At 38.1% G+C, this 19,175-nt stretch overlaps 1 protein-coding gene across 1 annotated transcript in view; it reads right to left on the reverse strand.

Annotated features, from left to right (window-relative positions):
- The window catches only part of LOC122817593 (tyrosine-protein kinase JAK2-like), an 876,396-nt gene that overhangs the window by 257,925 nt on the left and 599,296 nt on the right, over positions 1-19,175 (reverse strand). The gene's annotated exons all lie outside the window — the stretch shown is intronic.

A 19,175-nucleotide genomic window follows, 5' to 3' on the forward strand; every position in this document is an offset into this window, starting at 1 on the left:
TCAAATGTGCACAGAGCTGCTATTTCCTGGTTTACTTTATCTTTTTCCCCTTTAAAACCCAGTGAGCAGCACGCACACCCGCTTAGGCAATGTACAGAGTGCTAGGCAGCCTCAGACACACCCCCTTGCTTAGCTCTGCTAAGTTAAGAGCAACCCCGAGCCACAGGGCTACAGTCATCTTACAGTATGCCTGACACACCTCCTATGATGTCAGTTAACTCCTAGGCATGCACCAAGCTATTCCTGCTCTTACACTGCTGGGTGTTGACTAGCATGCAGTTGAGATCAGGGATTCAGTATCATTCCCCTCTTTTGCGTAGGATTGCCTGCTGATGCATAGTTACATGTCCCACACTGACCCTCCCCCCTTAGCAACAACTATTCACTGGCCACGTTGTCTTCTGCCTGCCATTGAGCATAATTTCAAAATAGTGATTTTGGTTAGAATACTTATTTTATGGGGGTTTTTTTCTTATTTTCCACCCGATCCCATTTGCACGCCACTGCCCTGCACTTAAACAGCCGAGATCGGCTAAAAAAAATAAAAGTTGATTTTTTTTTTTATTTTTGCAAATGTTTTCCATGCCAATGGCCTTATAGTTGGCCATTGGCATGCTTTCTACATGATATCCACCCTTTATTTGGAGCTGTCATGGCTCCATTTTGTACTTTGCAGAAATGTAGTCCGTTACTAGCGGAGTACATTTCTGCAGATTACACTAGTCCTGCATGGCTGGTTTCCAGCTTCCTGGATTGCAAATTCACCTCATTTTCATGGATTTTACCTGCAAATGGGGTAATTTGCATACAGGGGCTGAGTCCATGCAGGACTAGTGCAGGAGCGCTCATGCACGTCCCTACAGGTTATTCCTGGATGGCAGGGCAGACATATTGCCTGCTGGAGCTCCTCCACTAATCCAGCATGACATGCAAGGCTTGCAGAATCTGGGGCTATATGTGTAAAAGACCAAATTTATAGAGCTTTAAATTCCAGGACAGTTTCCAAAGTGTGTTATACATAATAATTGTCTATTACAGTCTTATTTTTTGTTCTTATTCTCACAGCTGGCATTTTCTTCTTTTTAAAACCTATTTTACTTACGGTTTGTTGCTGCTCTCCTTTATTACTTGCTGTCACTGCTGCAAAGGTTTTAACTGCTGTATTCTCTGCTGCCACATCACCCAGTTACTTTTCCACATTACCATGCACAGTATATCCAAAAAAGTTATGTGGCATCTCACCCCATGAAACAGCAGAACCATCACCTGGATCATCCTGCTTGATTATGTTTAAAAAAGCACCATTCACAAGCCCTCCTGACACAAGTTCTGTTATCTGCACCACTCCAATGGACTCGCTTACCTCATTCTTCATTCAGACAGCTAAACACTGTGCATTTGTCTCAGTCACCACACAGGAATCTTTATCTGCATTCTAATACTCCCTAGCAAGCAAAATTTCCTCTAAATTGTCATTTTCCACCTCAAAAGTCTCCATAGCTTTCTCTCTTCTTCCATGCTGCTACTTCTCATATACCCCTGGGGTGCTGCTATAGCAACCATCTTGCACAATTTAGCAGTTCCAAAGAGAAAAGAGTAGGGGAAATTCCCCAATACAATGGCCATGTTTCCCCTGGAAGTATAAATACTACCTTGGGTCTCCCCTGAAAAAAGGCTACTAGCCTAATGGAACTAATATGGTCAAAGAAGGAAAAATACAATAAAATAAATGAATTTGCTTCTGAACACTGAACTTGTTTTATTTTTTTCTTGTCCACATTACATTTCTTGTAAACAGTTTGCTAATCCTCCATGACACAACTGACGAATCTCTCAGCTCGTTATTCATCATTCTTACAAGAATTTCATCTTGTATGTCACCTTTCTCAATCTCAGTCATCTAAATATTCTCACAAGACTGCATTACAACATCCACATCACTTTCAAGATCACTGAACATTTACAGTTTACTGTGTTTCTTCATTTCTCCCAACAGCCCTTTGGTGCTATTGAAGCACTGAAAATATCAGAGCAATATTCCCCACACCCTGGCCACATTTACCCCAGTTAGTATGAATACTACCTCAGTTTCACCCTTAAATGAGTCCACCGAGCTAGTGAAATCAACATGGTCAACAATAGATGAATAAACACAATAAATAATGGTTTACAGATTTCTTATACACCACTCTCATTAGAAAGAAGGAATGGACAGATGATAAAATCAAGAAGCAAATGAGAGTATTACTGCAGGATTTGAATTCATTCTCAGTTCTTGATGAGTACTTTCATGAGGTGGACCCTGTTTTTTTTTTACAAAATCTCACCAAGAACACACTGATATATAGATAGTATTTTATATAGCATATATCATGGGCAAAAGTAGGTTAAAAAATAAAAAAAGACACCTGGGTGCACAAGTCCCAGGATAAAAAAGCATCCAATCCTAGTAGGTGCACTAGTGCCAGGAATGGAAAAAATGCAAGAAGCTCAGAATTTCTGGACAGAAGATATACAAAAAGATGCGTCTACATTATATTATCATACAATGAAAATAGCGAACGCTTTTTCATCGTACCAATAATATCTAAACAACAAAATATCGAACAAACGGAAAAAAATTTGCTGCTCCGTAAAAAAAAAAAACTTAAACACAAATTTAGCATTCGCTATTTAGTCCATTCGATACTGTCATATAGATCCCAGAAAGATTAAGAGAGAAATTAGAGGAAAGGAAAATACTTCCACAAGGAAAACTGTCAAAAGCTTCAAATGCAAATCTATGTTAAAATACAACAGATTTATGAAAAACATTATATAGGCCAAGAAACCTTGGACCGTTTGGAAAAAGAAGAGGTTGAGGAAGTGAGAAAATAAAAAGAAAAACTCTAGATATTTTTGAAAAGTATAAAACAGAAATATGGACATGGGAAAGAAAGACAGATCTGATATGGTGCAATATTTATGCACAGGAGATTAATCAGTATACAAAAAAGCAGCCCCAATTCAAAGGCATAGGCATATACAGGCAAAGGCATCCAGATATGAAAAATTTCACAATGCAAAAAATAAGATCACAAAGGGGGAACCTAAAACAGACGATTATTAAAGTACAGGTTAAAAAATAGAAGCTGAAGTTATGGAATACCTGCAATGTGGAGGATCTAGTGTAGAAAGTCTGACACAGGTTATATCACAGCATGATGTCACAATGAGTCCCCCAAGTAAGGGAAACAGGAGAAGCAGGATACATCTAAAGAAGAAATATGGACATGGGAGAGAAAAATAGATTTAATATGGTGCAATATTTATGCAAAGGAGAAAGCAAAACTAATTAATACAAAGAGAGCAGAACCAAAGATATCTGAAGAGAAATAGAGGCAAAGGTGTCTGGATATGGAAAATTTTACAATACAAAAAAATAAGAAAAAAGATGATAAATAGAAAAGAGGATTAGTAATGGCAAAGTTAAAGAAACAGAAACTGTGGTTAAGGATTACCTGCAAAGTGAAACATTTAGTATAGAAAGTTTAACTCTGATAACACCACAGCAGGATAAAGCAATGGATCCCCAAATTGAGAACAAACCAGTGGAACAGGAAACATCTAATCAATTGCCATATGAAAATACTTTGGAGCCTTCCACAGGAAACCAACAAAAGTTCAGTTGGAGTTGTACAGCAAAGGAAGGAACAGGAAACTATGGCAACTCCGATGCAGTCAATGTTATGGAGTGATGAGCCAGTTACTTCCCATATGAAAGAGCAATGGATGACACAGGATGAAAGTGAAGCGAATGTGGCACAGGAAAATGTTCAGGAACTTTCTGTAGAATGCCCACAGAAAATGGAGAACAAAGATTGTGCTCTCCGTTTAGAAGAAAACGGTTAAGAGAAGAGTTGCTTGATTTAATAGAGATGGGCAGACATATTAACACCAATTGTAAATCCAACAATGTATGCTGGTTCTGGTGTGCCAAGAAACACCCACATAGGCAGAAACAGACTGGCATGTCAGTACTTATGTAATCACGTACTAACAGCTAAATCCATGTACATTTACACAGGTAACAAATGTATATGGATTTAGCTGTTAGTACGTGTTTCTGCCTATGCATACGCATGTGTATCCTTGTATGCATGTGTTTTTGTATACGAACAGACTTATTTCTATGGACGTCTTTTTCCTTTATGGATGTCGTCTATAAGATGTTTTGTAGGCTATACTACAGCTTTTTATGTATGTTTATATAAAGTGAGTGTAGCGCTTTAAGCCTCTTTTCAAATAACCAATAGTAATACACCTTTGTTTATTTAAACTATAGCAAAGCAGTGAGTGTAAAAAGTCTGAAGAAGCCTAATCGGTGAAAGCGCTTACTTTCAATAAAGTTCTGCATTTTTTACTGCATCGAGTGAAAAGGAATTGATTTTATTTCACATTTCCTCACAGAAGTTTGTACAACGAGTAGTGCATTTCGTGGGTGTTTCTTGGCACATCCGGAACCAGCATACATTGTTGGATTTACGACTGTCTTTACTATTTTTATTTGCTGGTTCCAGCTCTCATATTGCTGGTCGTAGTCTTTGGATATTTGCTATATTAACACCAATGACAGCAACAGACAACAGAAAGCCAATAAAACCCCAAAAGTTACAAGACTGATGAAAGAAATGAGCATGGTAATTAGGACTGTTCATAGAGATTCATGGGATATAACAGTAGTAAGTAGAATATGCTACTGTGCAGCTAAATGAATAACAAGTAAGTCTTACCACAAAAACACAGGGCAGTAAGAGAAAGGAAGGGGCAAAATTAAATGCCATCACAGAAGTATCGAATAGAGAATACTATGCAACAATTAAGGTCAGAAGTGTCACTGTTAGAAGAGTACAGAAAAGGGAAAATATCAGCAAAAATACTCATAAAGATAGACGCGATAAAAGCAATGCGCAGTATCAGAACAAATCAGGATTTATAATGCACTATCACAAGTAATAATCTAAAAATAACAGCACAGGCAGAAAAACGTAGATCATTTGCAGATAAATATAAAGGAAAAGTACAAACTAAGCAATTTATTGATGACCCAAAAAAGTTTTATAGAGAAATGGGAAACAAGGTAACAGGAATTGAAACACCACCCAAAAAGAAAGAGATACATTTTGGAGAAATATCTATGAAGATCCTGTGGAACATAACAAATATGCTAAATGAATAGAAGAAGTAAAGGAAATAAGAAGTTCAAATGTACTGGATATGAAATGGGTTGAAGTAACGGCCAGAGAAATTGAAACAGAGTAAAGAAAGGCTCCTAACTGGAAAACCCCAGGCCCAGATGCAGTACCTAACTTCTGGTTAAAAGTATTAATATCTTTGCATGAAGATTTAGCATAAGTAAGATGTATTTATATGTGCAACCCAGACAGACTCCAACCTGGTTAACAACAGAAAAACAATACTTCTCGTTAAGAGTGAACCTGCAAGTTATCCTGAAAACTATAAACCAATAACTTGCCTTGCAATGATATATAAACTATACACTGGAATTGATGCTGACAGAGTTTATAGTAATTTAGAAGAAAACTCAATCATGGCAGTAGAACAAAAGTGTGAAAAAAGAAAGTCATATGGAACAAAGGATCATTTGTTGTTAAAGTCATAATGGAGAACTGTAAAAAAGGGGAAGATTCTAAGTATGGCATGGAAAGACAACAAAAAGCATTTGTCAGTATCCCACAATCATGGATAAAAGATTGTTTAAAAATGTATAAGATACACCCTGCACTGATCAATTACATTACAGTGACCATGTAACAGTGGCAAACCCCTTTGCAGTTAATACATGATAAAGGGCAAATTATTATTCCACAGATACAAATTCAAAGTGGGATATTCAAGGTGACTCTTTGTCACCACTGCTCTTTTGTCTTGCCCTTAACCCATTAAGCTGTCTAGTTGGGTCTATATTATAATCTTGAAGGTTTAAAACTTCGAATCACTAAAGATCCAACTTTAGTGATCGAAATCTTAGACCATCGAAACCAAAAAAAAAATAATAAATTAAAAAAAAAAAAACTAAATAGTGTGTAGGCAGGGGGCAAGCCCCCCCTGCACCCCCACACTCCCCCTACTTAAATATACCAACTCTGAGAACGCACTACATTGAAGTAAATGGAGATTCTCCATTTAAACGTTCCATGTAGTGTGCTTTCGGTATTCTCGTGTCGACAATATCGTATTCCATATTGTCAGACTTTGAGATTTGAATATAGACCCATCTACTGAACACATTAGGTCATGACTACAATTTGACTCCCAGAAAACAATAAAGTGTAAAGACCTCTGTTCTTCTTTTTTGGATGATTTAAAACTGTATAGTTTATCAGATGAGGAACTGAAAGCACAACCACAAGTGGTCAAAACTTTCTCAGATGATATAAGAATGTCATTTGATCTTGATAAATGTGTAAAAGCAACCTTTAAAGCAGGAAAGCTGCAGCACCAAGAAAACATCAGTTTGGGACAGGAATGTGAAATAAAAGAACTTGAGCAAAGAGGGAGTGTATAAATATTGGGGAAATGATGAAGGATCAACAATAAAGCATGAAAAATGAGAATAAAGCTTAGTAAGCAATATTTTAAAAGACTAAAATTCATACTGAAAACAGATCTGACATCCAGGAACAAAGTCCAAGCTATAAACTAATTTGCTCCTCCTGTCCTAACTTACAGTTATAGAGTTCATAGGTTCATAGGTTCATAGGTTCGTACTAGACTATCTGCCCTAAGGCATTTATAAGCCTAGACAGAGTGTATGTGGCTTACACCACCCCTTAGGATGAGAATATTATGCCCTTTTAGGGTTTAGTTTACTATGCCTCTGTCTAGTAGTGACACAGAGATGACCCCCGGGGTAAACCTACGATCTCCCATCCACTCATCGAGATTTCTCTTGAATAGAGTCAGTGAGGGTCTCTGCCTAACATGGACTGGGATTCTGTTCCAGAGTGTAGGGAGCCTCTGGGTTATGAATCTGTCCCTCCAGCACGTCCTATTTATTTCTGTGTTGAGGTTTAAGTCACTTGTTCTCGTGGCTCTGATGGATTTGGATTTTCTGAGGTGGAGCATGTCCATTAATTCAGGATTGGACATGGCCTTGTACGTCAGGCACAGATCACCTCTGAGTAGGCGGTATGCGACTGAATAAAGCAGGAGTTTTTTCAGTCGGACAGCATATGACATATGTTTAAGACCCTTTATCCTCTTGGTGAGAACTTTTGGGGTCTTTCCAACTGCTGCAGGTGTCGGGTGAGATACATCCCAAATGGGGCATTGTACTCAATCATTGGCCTGATAAGAGTACAGGGGCACAATGACCTCTCTTGATCTAGATGTGAAACCCTTCATGATAAGATGGGCAATATAGAAGGTCTTCCTAACCACTTTGGCAATGTGAGTGTCAAATGAGAGGTTACTGTCAACCTGGGTCCCTAGGTCCCTGATTACCTCTTCCATACTTAATGGATTACCACCTATGTGGTAATTTGTCAGTACCTTGTTTTTCCCAAAGGGTATGACTATACATTTTTTGGTGTTCAGCTTAAGGCCATGGCTCTGGCACCAATTATCCGTTTCTATGAGGCCTCTCTGAAGGATGTTTGTGTCCGCTGGAGTATCAATTATGGCGCCCAGTTTGCAGTCATCTGCGAAGTTTGTCAGCCACATCCTCCTATGTTTGCCTGTACTTCGGAAAAATAAATGCCGAACAAGAGGGGTCCCAGGACTGAGCCCTGTGGGACACCGCTTGTGACTGGCTTAGAGTCTGACATAGCTCCAGCAACTCTGACCCTGTGGGTTCTGTCCTTGAGCCAGTTTGCAACCCATCTTGTGACATATGGGTTTACATTTAAGCTGGTGAGTTTGTCTATGATGCCCGAGTGGGGTATTGTGTCAAAGGCTTTTGCAAGGTCAAGGTAGGCTGTGTGAACTGCCTTACCCTCATCAATGGCCTTAGTGACTGTTTCAAAAAAGTCGACCAAGTTCAAAAGGCAGGATCTGCCCTTGACAAAGCCAAATTGAGTAGGATCCAATGTCTGTAGGTCTCCAATGTCTTTGTTTATGAGTTCCATAATGATCCTCTCCATAGCTTTGCAGATCAGGCTCGTCAAGCTTATGGGGCGGTAATTTCCAGGGTCTGTAGAGGCACCGCCTTTGTGAAGTGGGACCACTGTTGCCGTACGCCACTCTTCGGGTACATATCCTGTAGTAAGGCTAAGATTAAACAGCAGCCTTATGTGTGGGTTTAGTTCCTCTTGGAGTTCATGTAGCACACAGCCCGGGACACCATCCGGTCCCATTGATGCTGTGTTTTTAGCTTTAGAGAGGGCGGCTTTCACCTGGGCATCTGAGATGTCAGGGAGGCTACACTCTGCTGGGATAGTTATTTCTCCTTTTGGGGGGGAGGAGGAAGAGAAATTTGCACTGAACCTGTCTGCCAGAATGTTGGCAATGTCAGTGGGTTCAGTGTATTTTGTGTCATTTTGGACTAACTCTGAGCATATCTGGGAGTTTCCACCCAGGTTTTTAACATAGCTAAAGAAGGCCTTGTGATTGTCTTTTGTCTTTTGCGATTTTTCTCTCAAAGTTGGCCTTGGATGATTTTATGAGCGATCGTAGTTTTTTGCTAGTACTGATCAGAGATGCCTTCCCTTTTAGGGAATTTGCTCTGTCATCTAGTAGCTTCCTCCTCCTGTTGTAAAGTTTGTTTATGGCTGGGGTCCACCAGACCGGGCACCTGCCTTTGGGGAAATGGGTCTTGGTTTTATTTGGGATTGCATGATCCATGCATTCTTGAAGGTGCCCATAGAAGGCATTTGCAAAGGATTCAGCAGTGTGGGTTGTGGTTTTCACTGGCCCAGGGGCCTTGAAGGATACCACTTCAGTCTTAAGGAGTGTGAAGTTTGCTTTTGAGAAGTTCTTCACTGTGGTCTTTTGTGCAGGGGGTGGGGGCGAGATGTGGATTTCCAGTGAGATTAATTTATGGTCTGATCTTATCAAAGAGGGATATACTTCCGGTGTGACTGACTGGCTCCAAAAGGTATTGGATCAGTTGGACAGAAAAAAAAGTAAAATGCTTCATTCTTACCAAATGATTTATAAAAATCAGTGTATACCAAGACTATTTATATTTCCTGTTCTGAAGGTGGTTTGGGTCTTCTTGAAACTGATTACATGTATAGATCTGCAATAGTAGGACTGCATACATATCTGCTGCATTCACAAGACCCAAACATAGTGAAAGTTTTAAAACATAAGGAAAATAAGTCTAAGATGATGTCCCTGCTTAGTTTAGCAGAAGCATATGGATATGGAATCAAACCAGAAGTAGATAAAATAAGGCAGCAGCTCACTGTGCCAAAAAACAAAAACGAATGAATATAAGGTGAAGGATCAGATGAGAAGGCAAGAAATGTAGAAAATGGATATATATAGTTGCAACTACAATGAACTCTTGGAATAACCTCATATCAATCAGGATTGAATGCAGAAATGATTAAGGAGAGATGAATTTAAACCAAAAGATGAAAGGTTAATATTGGTGGCCCAAGACAGTGAACTAGTACACATTGATTTACAAAGTCCATTGAATTTGTGGGAGAAACAGACAAATGTAGGTTTTGTAAAACAGAATTGGAAACAGCTGCACATATTGTTGCTGGTTGCGATATACTAATGACATAATAATGTGGCAAGATTGTTGCCTTGGGGACACTGCAATCATAATATTGAAGTAGCTGAAAAACACTGTAAATATGAGCCACAAAGTATTACAGAAAATGAAGAAGTGTATATCACACTGAATCACCAATTACCAACAGTTCTAAAATAAATCCAAGAAAACCATATATAGTAGTCCATATACTATATACTTGTCCATGAAAAGAAGACAAAAGTAGCACTGATCACTGAAATTGTTACACCCAGTGTCTACAATGTCTTAAATACAGAGAGACACAAAGTCATAAAATACCAGGATTTGCAGGCAGGAGCGAAGGCAACATGGAAGAAGGATACTCAGACAGTTCCACCAGTAGTAGGAGCAATGGGTCTCATAAAAAAAGAATTTATAGTCATACTTAGATATGTTACCGTTGCATGTAACACCATATGAATTGACATTGTGGGTGCTGCAAAGAGCACTTCTGGCTAACATCAAAGATTAAAACAATACTAATTTAATGAACTTTAATCATACTTTGACTTAGCAATGGGATACATTCTTGTCATGGTATTAGAAATTAAAAAAAGGAAGACAAGATGAAATTAACTGTATATACAGTTGTAGCACAACTATCATTTGCATAAACAGGGATGAAGGATTTATGTATAATTCAGGAATTTTAAAGTATCACTGCCCATTTAGTTTCTCAGGAGGAACACACTGGTCAGCACAATGACCTCACAATGATATGCTACACAGAAGACACTGGTATTCCGAATGACTACATGTGCTCGTAGAGTTGACCAGTTATGGATAACAGATAGTAATTAGCGTCAGCGCTACAAGTTCACAACCATAACACTTTGTACACAATATATATTTTTATTTAAATTTATTTAAGAAATTAGGGAAATTCATGACAGGTCAAGCAGCATTCAAATCATAACAATAAGCTTTGTCAATGCAAAACTAATGATACAGTTAATTAAAGCATAAAGTCAGTATTTACACATATTCAGTTAAAAGATAGTGTAAATATTTGCATCATACAAACTATGTGAACTTCTTTCTACAATTACAAATTTAATGTTGTATCTTACTATTAATAATTGTTTATAATTCATAAAACATACAAGTGTGTGTGTGTGTGTGTGTGTGTGTGTCTGAGTCTCTGTGTGTATATCTGCATGTATAACTATATATATATATATATATATATATATATATATACATATATATATATATATATACATATATATATATATATATATATATATATATATATATGTGTGTGTGTGTGTGTCTGTGTATAATTTTATATATATATATATATATATATATATATATATATATATGTATATATATATATGGGTTCCCTACGTTAGAACGAAAGCTCAGAAGATCGACACTGACATCACTGATGCCAGAAGACCGACGGAGCAGTTAACCAACAACTCAGAATCCCAACAGCGAAAACACCGACATGGGAAACGTGTGAGCGCGACTAGGTAAGTGTGCAATAGTGAGGGCTTTAGGGTTTGGGTGCGTGTAAGGTGTGTGCACGATAGTGAGGGATTTAGGGTTAGGTTGCATGTAAGGTAAGTGTGCAATAGTGAGGGACTTGACGGTTAGGGGCGGATTAAGTAAGGTAGGGTTAGGGTGTGGGTAAGGTAAGTGTGCGATAGTGACGGACCTTAGGGTTAGGGTTTGGGTTAAGGTTAGTGCATAGATAGTTGCGTGTAAGGTATAGTGTAGGTTTTTAGGTTGTTGGTGTGCTTGTGTTGTGTGTGTGTTGTGTGGAACAGCAAATGTTTTGTTTTGTTAACTGTCGTTATTGTGGTTTGTCGGGCATGTGAACTTTCGTGTTTTTGTGGTTTCGGTGTTGTGGGTGTAGGTGTTGTGGACTGTCGGTCTAACGTAGTAGACCCATATATATATATATATATATATATATATATATATATATATATATATATATATAATATATATATATATATATATATATATAAAGGTTACACACCCCTCTTAAAATGCCAGGATTTTGTGATATAAAAAATAAGACCATAATAAATCATTTCAAAACTTTTCCCACCTTTAATGTGACTTATAACCTGTAGAACTGAAAAACAAACAAATCTGTTAGGGGCAAAATATAAAAAATAAAAAATGTACAATAAGCTGGTTGCATAAGTGTGCACACCTTTAAACTAATACTTTGTTGAAGCACCTTTTGATTTAATTACAACATCCAGTCTTCTTGGGTAGGAGTCTATCAGCATGGCACATATTGACTTGGCAATATTTGATGCTTTGTAAGCTCTCTTTGAACCATGGCTTTTGCTGTACCAAGCAACTGAGTAAATGTCAGGAAAATCCTACTAAGATAGCTGCACTGTATTTGGGGTTAATCAGAGTCTCTTTAATTGATGGCAGGTGTGTACCCAAGAAGACTGAATGCTGTAATTAAATCAAAAGGTGTTTCAAGAAAGTATTAGTTTAAGGGTGTGCAGACTTATGCAACCAGCTTACTGTATGTTTTTTTTTTTTATATTTTTCCCCTAACAGATTTGTTTGTTTTTCAATTGAATTGTACAGGTTATAGGTCACATTAACAGTGAGAAATGTTTTGAAATGATTTTTGTGGTCTCATTTTTTTATATCACAAAAACTTGGCATTTTAACAGAGGTGAGTAAACTTTTTATATCCACTGTATACATATATATATATATATATATATATATATATATATATATATATATATATATATATATATATATATATATGTGTGTGTGTGTGTGTGTGTATATATATATATATATATTTGAGAGAAAAATAGCTAAAGACTCAAAAGACAATCATAAGGCCTTCTTTAGCTATGTTAGAAACCTGGGAGGAAACTCCCAGATATGCTCAGAACTAGTTCAAAATGATGTGAAGATTACTGATCCTACAGACATTGCCAACATACTGGCTGACAGGTTCAGTGCAAACTTCTCCCCTCCCCAAAAGGAGATATCTATACCAAGCGATTGCAGCCCCCAAACATCTCCAACGCCCAAGTGAGAACTGCTCTCTCCAAAGCAAAAACACAGCATCCATGGGACCTGATGGTGTCCCCGGCTGTGTGCTCCACGAACTCAATGAGGAATTAAACCCACAGCTAGGACAGCTGTTTAATCATAGTCTTACCTCTGGATACGTACCCAGGAGTGGCGCACTGCAACTGTGGTCCCACTTCACAAAGGCGGTGCCTCCACCGACCCTGGAAATTACCGGCCCATTAGCTTGACAAGCCTTATCTGCAAAGCCATGGAGAGGATCATAATGGACCTCATAAATAAAGACATAGGGAATTTGCAGACTTTGGATCCATCCCAGTTTGGCTTTGTCAAAGGCAGATCATGCCTTCTAAACTTGGTTGACTTTTTCGAAACAGTCACCAAAGCCATTGATGAGGGAAAGGCAGTCCATACAGCCTACCTCGATCTGGCGAAGGCCTTTGATACAATACCCCACTCGGGTATCATTGAAAAACTCATCAGCTTAAATGTTAACCCATACATCACAAGATGGGTTGCAAACTGGCTGAGTGACAGAACCCACAGGGTCAGAGTTGCTGGCGCCATGTCAGACTCAAAGCCTGTCACAAGTGGTGTACCACAGGGCTCAGTCCTGGTCCCACTCTTGTTTGGCATCTACTTTCCCGAAGTACAAGCAAACACAGGAGGGTTATGGCTGACAAAGTTTGCAGATGACTGCAAACTGGGCGCCATAGTAGAAAACACATCTGACACAGATATCCTTCAGAAGGGTCTCACAGAAACGGATAACTGGTGCCAGAGCCATGGCCTAAAGTTAAATGCCAAAAAATGCATAGTCATACCCTTCGGGAAAAACAAGGTTACCCCTAGCTACCAAATAGGTGGCAATCCACTGAGTACAGAAGAAGTTATCAGGGACCTGGGGACCCAGGTTGATAGTAGTCTGTCATTCGACACCCATGTAGCTAAAGTAGTTAGGAAGACCTTCTACATTGCCCACCTTATCATGAAGGGATTCTCATCTAGATCAAGGGAGGTCATAGTCTCCCTATACTCATCACTCATCAGACCAATGATTGAGTACAATGCCCCATTCGGAATGTATCTGACCCGACACTTGCAGCAGCTGGAGAGGCCACAAAAGTTCCTCACCAAAAGGATAAAGGGTCTCAAACATCTGTCCTATGCTGCCCGACTGAAAGAACTCCAGCTCTATTCAGTCGCTCAGCTTGCTCAGAGGTGACCTTTGCCTAACATACAAGGTCATGTCAAACCCAGATTTGATGAATATGCTTCACCTCAAAAAATCTAGATCCGTCAGAGCCACAAGGGCGGGAGACTTAAACCTCGACACGGCTATTAATAGGACGTGCTGGAGGGATAGATTCATCACCCAAAGACTCCCTATGCTGTGGAATAAAATCCCGGTATATGTGAGGCAGAGCACCTTGCTGGCCTTGTTCAAGAGAAATCTCGACCAATGGATGGGAGATCGCAGATATACCCCAGGGATTACCTCAGTGTCACTGCTCAACAGAGGCACAGCAAAATAATGGGTATAGTTCCCCATACTAAAGGGGTGGCGTAAGCCACAAAACTATGGGCTAGGCTTGTAAATGCCCTCGGGCAGATAGCCTAGTATGAACCTATGAACCTATGAACCTATATATATATATGTGTGTGTGTGTGTATATATATATATATATATATATATATATATATATATATATATATATATATATCTATATATATATATATATATATATATATATATGTGTGTGTGTGTGTGTGTGTGTGTGTGTGTATACATTTGCCCAACATTACCATTGGAAGCTGCCTGTCACAATACCTTTAGAATGTTTTGGCTTTATGTTGCTGCCTACACACTCACACACACACACACACACACACACACACACACACACACACACACACACACTGGATAGCTAAATGTGTGACAGACAGCTTCAATGTGGAACTGGGAGAAACATGGATTTTTAAGACTTGCAGTACCAAATGTTCCCTATAATGTGGTAGACTTGAGAGGTATGTTACAAGTATCATCACTAAACTCATACAGACACACATGGGTTCTAATGGAGATATGAAAGGAGTCCTAATGGAGAGATGAAAAGTCAGCAAGCAAAGGAGAGTAGTAGTGCTGAAACTGAATTCATCATCATGTCTTGGTGAGTACCTTTGTGAGGGGGACCCTGTTTTTCACAAAATCTCACCAAGGCAACACTGATAATATAGACCGCATTCATATAGCATAGATCATGGACAAAAGTAAGTCAAAAACAAAAAAAGATAGCTGGGTGCACAAGACCCAGGATAAAAAAGTGTCCAATCCTGTTAAGCGCACTGGTGCCAGGACTGGAAAAAATGACAGTGTATAATCCTCAAAGTATGGAAACATTCCTACAATGGGGCCAGGCCAGGCCCAGGGGGAGGATGTCCACCCTGTTGTAGAAGGAAGTAGCAGTTCACAAAAATCAGAAAAATTGATTGACCAAAGAAGAGCCATAAAGACGATAGAGTGGAGTATTGAGGATAAGAAAGAAATTATGTATTGCTACTATTATGTAAAAAGCCCAGAATTGTCAGGCACAAGATATACAAAACAATTAAGAGAGAAATTAGAGGAAAGAAAAAAATACTTCCACGGGAAAAACTGTCAGAAGCTTCAAATAAAAATTTGCGTTCATTAATACGACAGATTTTTGAAAAACAGTATATAGATCAAGAAACTTTGATCTGTTTGGAAAAAGAAGCATCTGAGAAAGTGTGAAAGTATAAACAACAAAACCTAGAGATATTTGAAAAATATATAAAGAAATAGGTACATGGGAAAGAAAGAGAGATTTGATACGGTACAATATTTATGCAAAAGAGAAAGCCAAGTTAACTAATATAGAGAAGGCAGTCTCAAAGATATTCAAAGAGAAATACAGGCAAAGGCATCCAGATATGGAAAATTTCACAATAAAAAATTAATATCACAAAGATGTAATGTGGAAAAGAAGATTAGTAAAGCAGAAGTCAAAGAAATAGAAGTTGAAATTATGGAGTGTCTGCGGAGTGAAGGATTTAATGTAGATCTAACACATACTACATCACAGCATGATGGAGTGAGTTCTCAGAACAAGAAAAAGCAACAAGATCAAGAGACATGTGAATAAGAAATATGGGCAGGGGAAATGAAAATAGATTTAATATGGTGTAATATTTATGCAAAAGAGAAAGCAAAACTAACCAATACAAAAAGAGCAGCACCAAATATATTTGAAGGGAAATACAGGTAGAGGAATCCAGATATGGAAAACTTTAAAATACAAAAAATAAGAAGACTAAGGGGAAAAGTAGAAAAAAAGATTAGTAATGGTGAAGTCAAAGAAATAAAAGTTGAGATTATGGAACAGCTGCAAAGAGGATTCATTGTAGAAAATCAAATGCAGAAAGGACCACAACAGGATAGAGCAATAGATATTCAAATTAAGGGGAAACCAGTGGAACAGGAAGCAATTGGTCAGGTGCCACCCACAGGAAACCAGTATAAATGTTCAATTGAAGCTAGACAGCAAGGAAAGGAACAGGAAACTGTGGGAACACTAATGCAGTCAACGGTGAGGAGTGATAGGGCAGTGAGTTCCCATATGACAGAACAATGGATGACACAGGATGAAATTGAAGAGAATGTGCCACAGGAAGATGTTGTAGAACTTTCTATAGGATACCCACAGGAAATGGAAAACAAGGGATGTGCCCTCAGTTTGGAAAAAAATGAGCTAAGAGAAGAGTTGCTTGATTTAATGGACACGGATAGATATGTTAAGATCAATGAGAGAAATAGACCGCAGAAGGTCAATAAAACCCAAAAAGTAAGAAGCCTAATAAAACAAATAAATGCAGTAATTAAGTCTGTCCATAGAGATACATGTGATATAACAGAAGTAAACAGGATATATTACTGTGCAGCTAAATTAATAACTGTTAAAGTTCTACCACAAGAGCACTGTGTAGTGAGAGAAAGGAAGGGGAGAAATTGAATACCATCATGGAAGTGTCGAATAGAGAAAACTAAAGCAATTAAGACAGGAAGTGTCACTGTTAGAAGAATATAGAAGAGGGAATAGATCAACAAAAATACTAAGAAAGATAGATGTGATTAAAGCAATGCACAGTATTGGAACAGACCAGGATCTATCATGCACTATCGCAAATAAACTAAAAATTTCAATACCGGCAGAAAAACTTAAAAGATACACAAATAAATATAAGGTAAAAGTACAACATAAGCAATTTATTGATGCCCCAAAAAAGTTTTATAGAGAACTGGGAAATAAGGTAAAAGGAATAGATAGACGGCCAAAAAAAGAGGAAGTAAATACATTTTGGAGAAGTATCTATGAAGATCCTGTGGAACATAACAAGGATGCTAAATGGTAGAAGAAGTAAAAGAAAGAATAAGAAGTTTAAAGGTACAGGATATGAAATGGGATGAAGTAACAGCTAGAGAGATTGAAACAAAGTTAGGAAAAGCCTCAAACTGGAAAACCCCAGCCCCAGAAGCAGTACCTAACTTTTGGTTAAAAGTATTAACATCTTTGCATGCGGATTTAGCCATGAGTGAGAACTATTTATATGCGCACCCTGAACAACAGGGAAAACAGTGCTCTTACTTAACAGTGAACCTGCAAGCTACCCTAAAAATTATAGACCAATAACTTGCCTTCCAATGACATATAAACTATACACGTGTATTGACACCGACAGAGTTTATAGTAATTTAGAAGAAACTCAATTATGGCAGTAGAACAAAAGGGCAATAAAAGAAAGTCATATGGAACAAAGGATCATTTGTTGTTAAATAAAGTTATAGTGGAGAACTGTAAGAAGGGAAAGAACCTAAGTATGGCATGGATTGACTACAAAAAAAGCATTTGATAGTATCCCACATTCATGGATAAAAGAGTGCTTAAAAATGTATAAGATACACCCTACACTGATTGACTACATTACAGTAACCATGAAACAATGGCAGACCACTTTGCAATTAAGCCGTCATAAAGGACAGATTATTATCCCAGGGATAAAAATTCAAAGGGGAATATTCCAGGGTGACTCTCTGTCACCGTTGCTATTCTTCCTTGCCATTAATACATTAAGCTGTTTACTTAACAGCTTAGGCCATGGCTACAATTTGGCTCCTAGAAAACAACAAAGTCTAATGACTTCTCATCTTCTCTTTGTTGATGATTTAAAACTGTATAGCTCATCAGATGAGGAACTGAAAGCACAGCTGCAGGTTGTCAAAACTTTTTCAGATGATATTAGAATGTCATTTGGTCTTGATAAATGTGCAAAAGCAACCTTTTTAAAAGGAAAACTGCAGCACCAGGAAAACATCAGTTTGGGACAAGAATGTGATATAAAAGAACTTGAGCAAGATGGAGTATATAAATACTTGGGAAATGATGAAGGATCAGCAATAAAACATGAACAAATGCGAAGAAAACTCAGTAAGGAATACTTTAGAAGACTTAAATTAATCCTGAGAACAGCACTGACATCTAGAAACAAGATCCAAGCCATAAATCAATTTGCTCTTCCTGTCCTAACTTATAGTTTTGGAGTTATTGACTGGCCCCAAAAAGTGTTGGATAGATTAGATACTAAAACAGAAAGGATGCTTCATGCTCGCCAAATGATTTATAAAAATCAGTGTATACCAAAATTATATATTCCCCATTCCGAAGGAGGGATGGGCCTCCTTGAAATTGATTACATGTATAGATCTGCAATCATGGGACTCCACACATATCTACTGACCTCACAAGTTCCAAATGTAGTGAAAGTTTTGAAACATGAGGAGAATAAATCTAAGATGACTTCTCTGCTTAATTTAGCAGAAGCATATCGACATCAAGCAGGAATGGAAATCAACCCAGAAGTAGATAAAAAACAGGAAGCAACTGAACTTGCCAAAAAACAAAAGAAAGAATAAAAGGTGAAGGACCAGATGAGAAGGCAAGAAATGTGGAAAAAACATAAATATAGTTGCAAGTATAGAAAACTTCTGGAAGAACCTCATGTTGATCAAGAACAAACACAGGAATGGTTAAGAAGAGGTGAATTAAAACCAAGAAATGAAAGGTTAATATTGGCAGCCCAAGATAGCGGGCTACATACAGGCTGGTTTACAAAGTTCATTGAACATGTGGGAGAAACAGGTAAATGTAGGTTTTGTAAAACTGAATTGGAAACAGTCACACACCTTGTTACCAGTTGCAACACACCAATGGCAGAAGGACTGTATACTGAAAGGCATAATAATGTGGAGAGATTGTTGCACTGGGGATTGTGCAAACATTATGTTATTGAAGTGGCTGAAAAACACTGAAAACATGAG

This window comes from Protopterus annectens, chromosome 13.part0 (assembly GCF_019279795.1).
Source record: "Protopterus annectens isolate FY-2018-M chromosome 13.part0, PAN1.0, whole genome shotgun sequence".
In the NCBI taxonomy this organism is placed as follows: Eukaryota; Metazoa; Chordata; order Ceratodontiformes; family Protopteridae; genus Protopterus; species Protopterus annectens.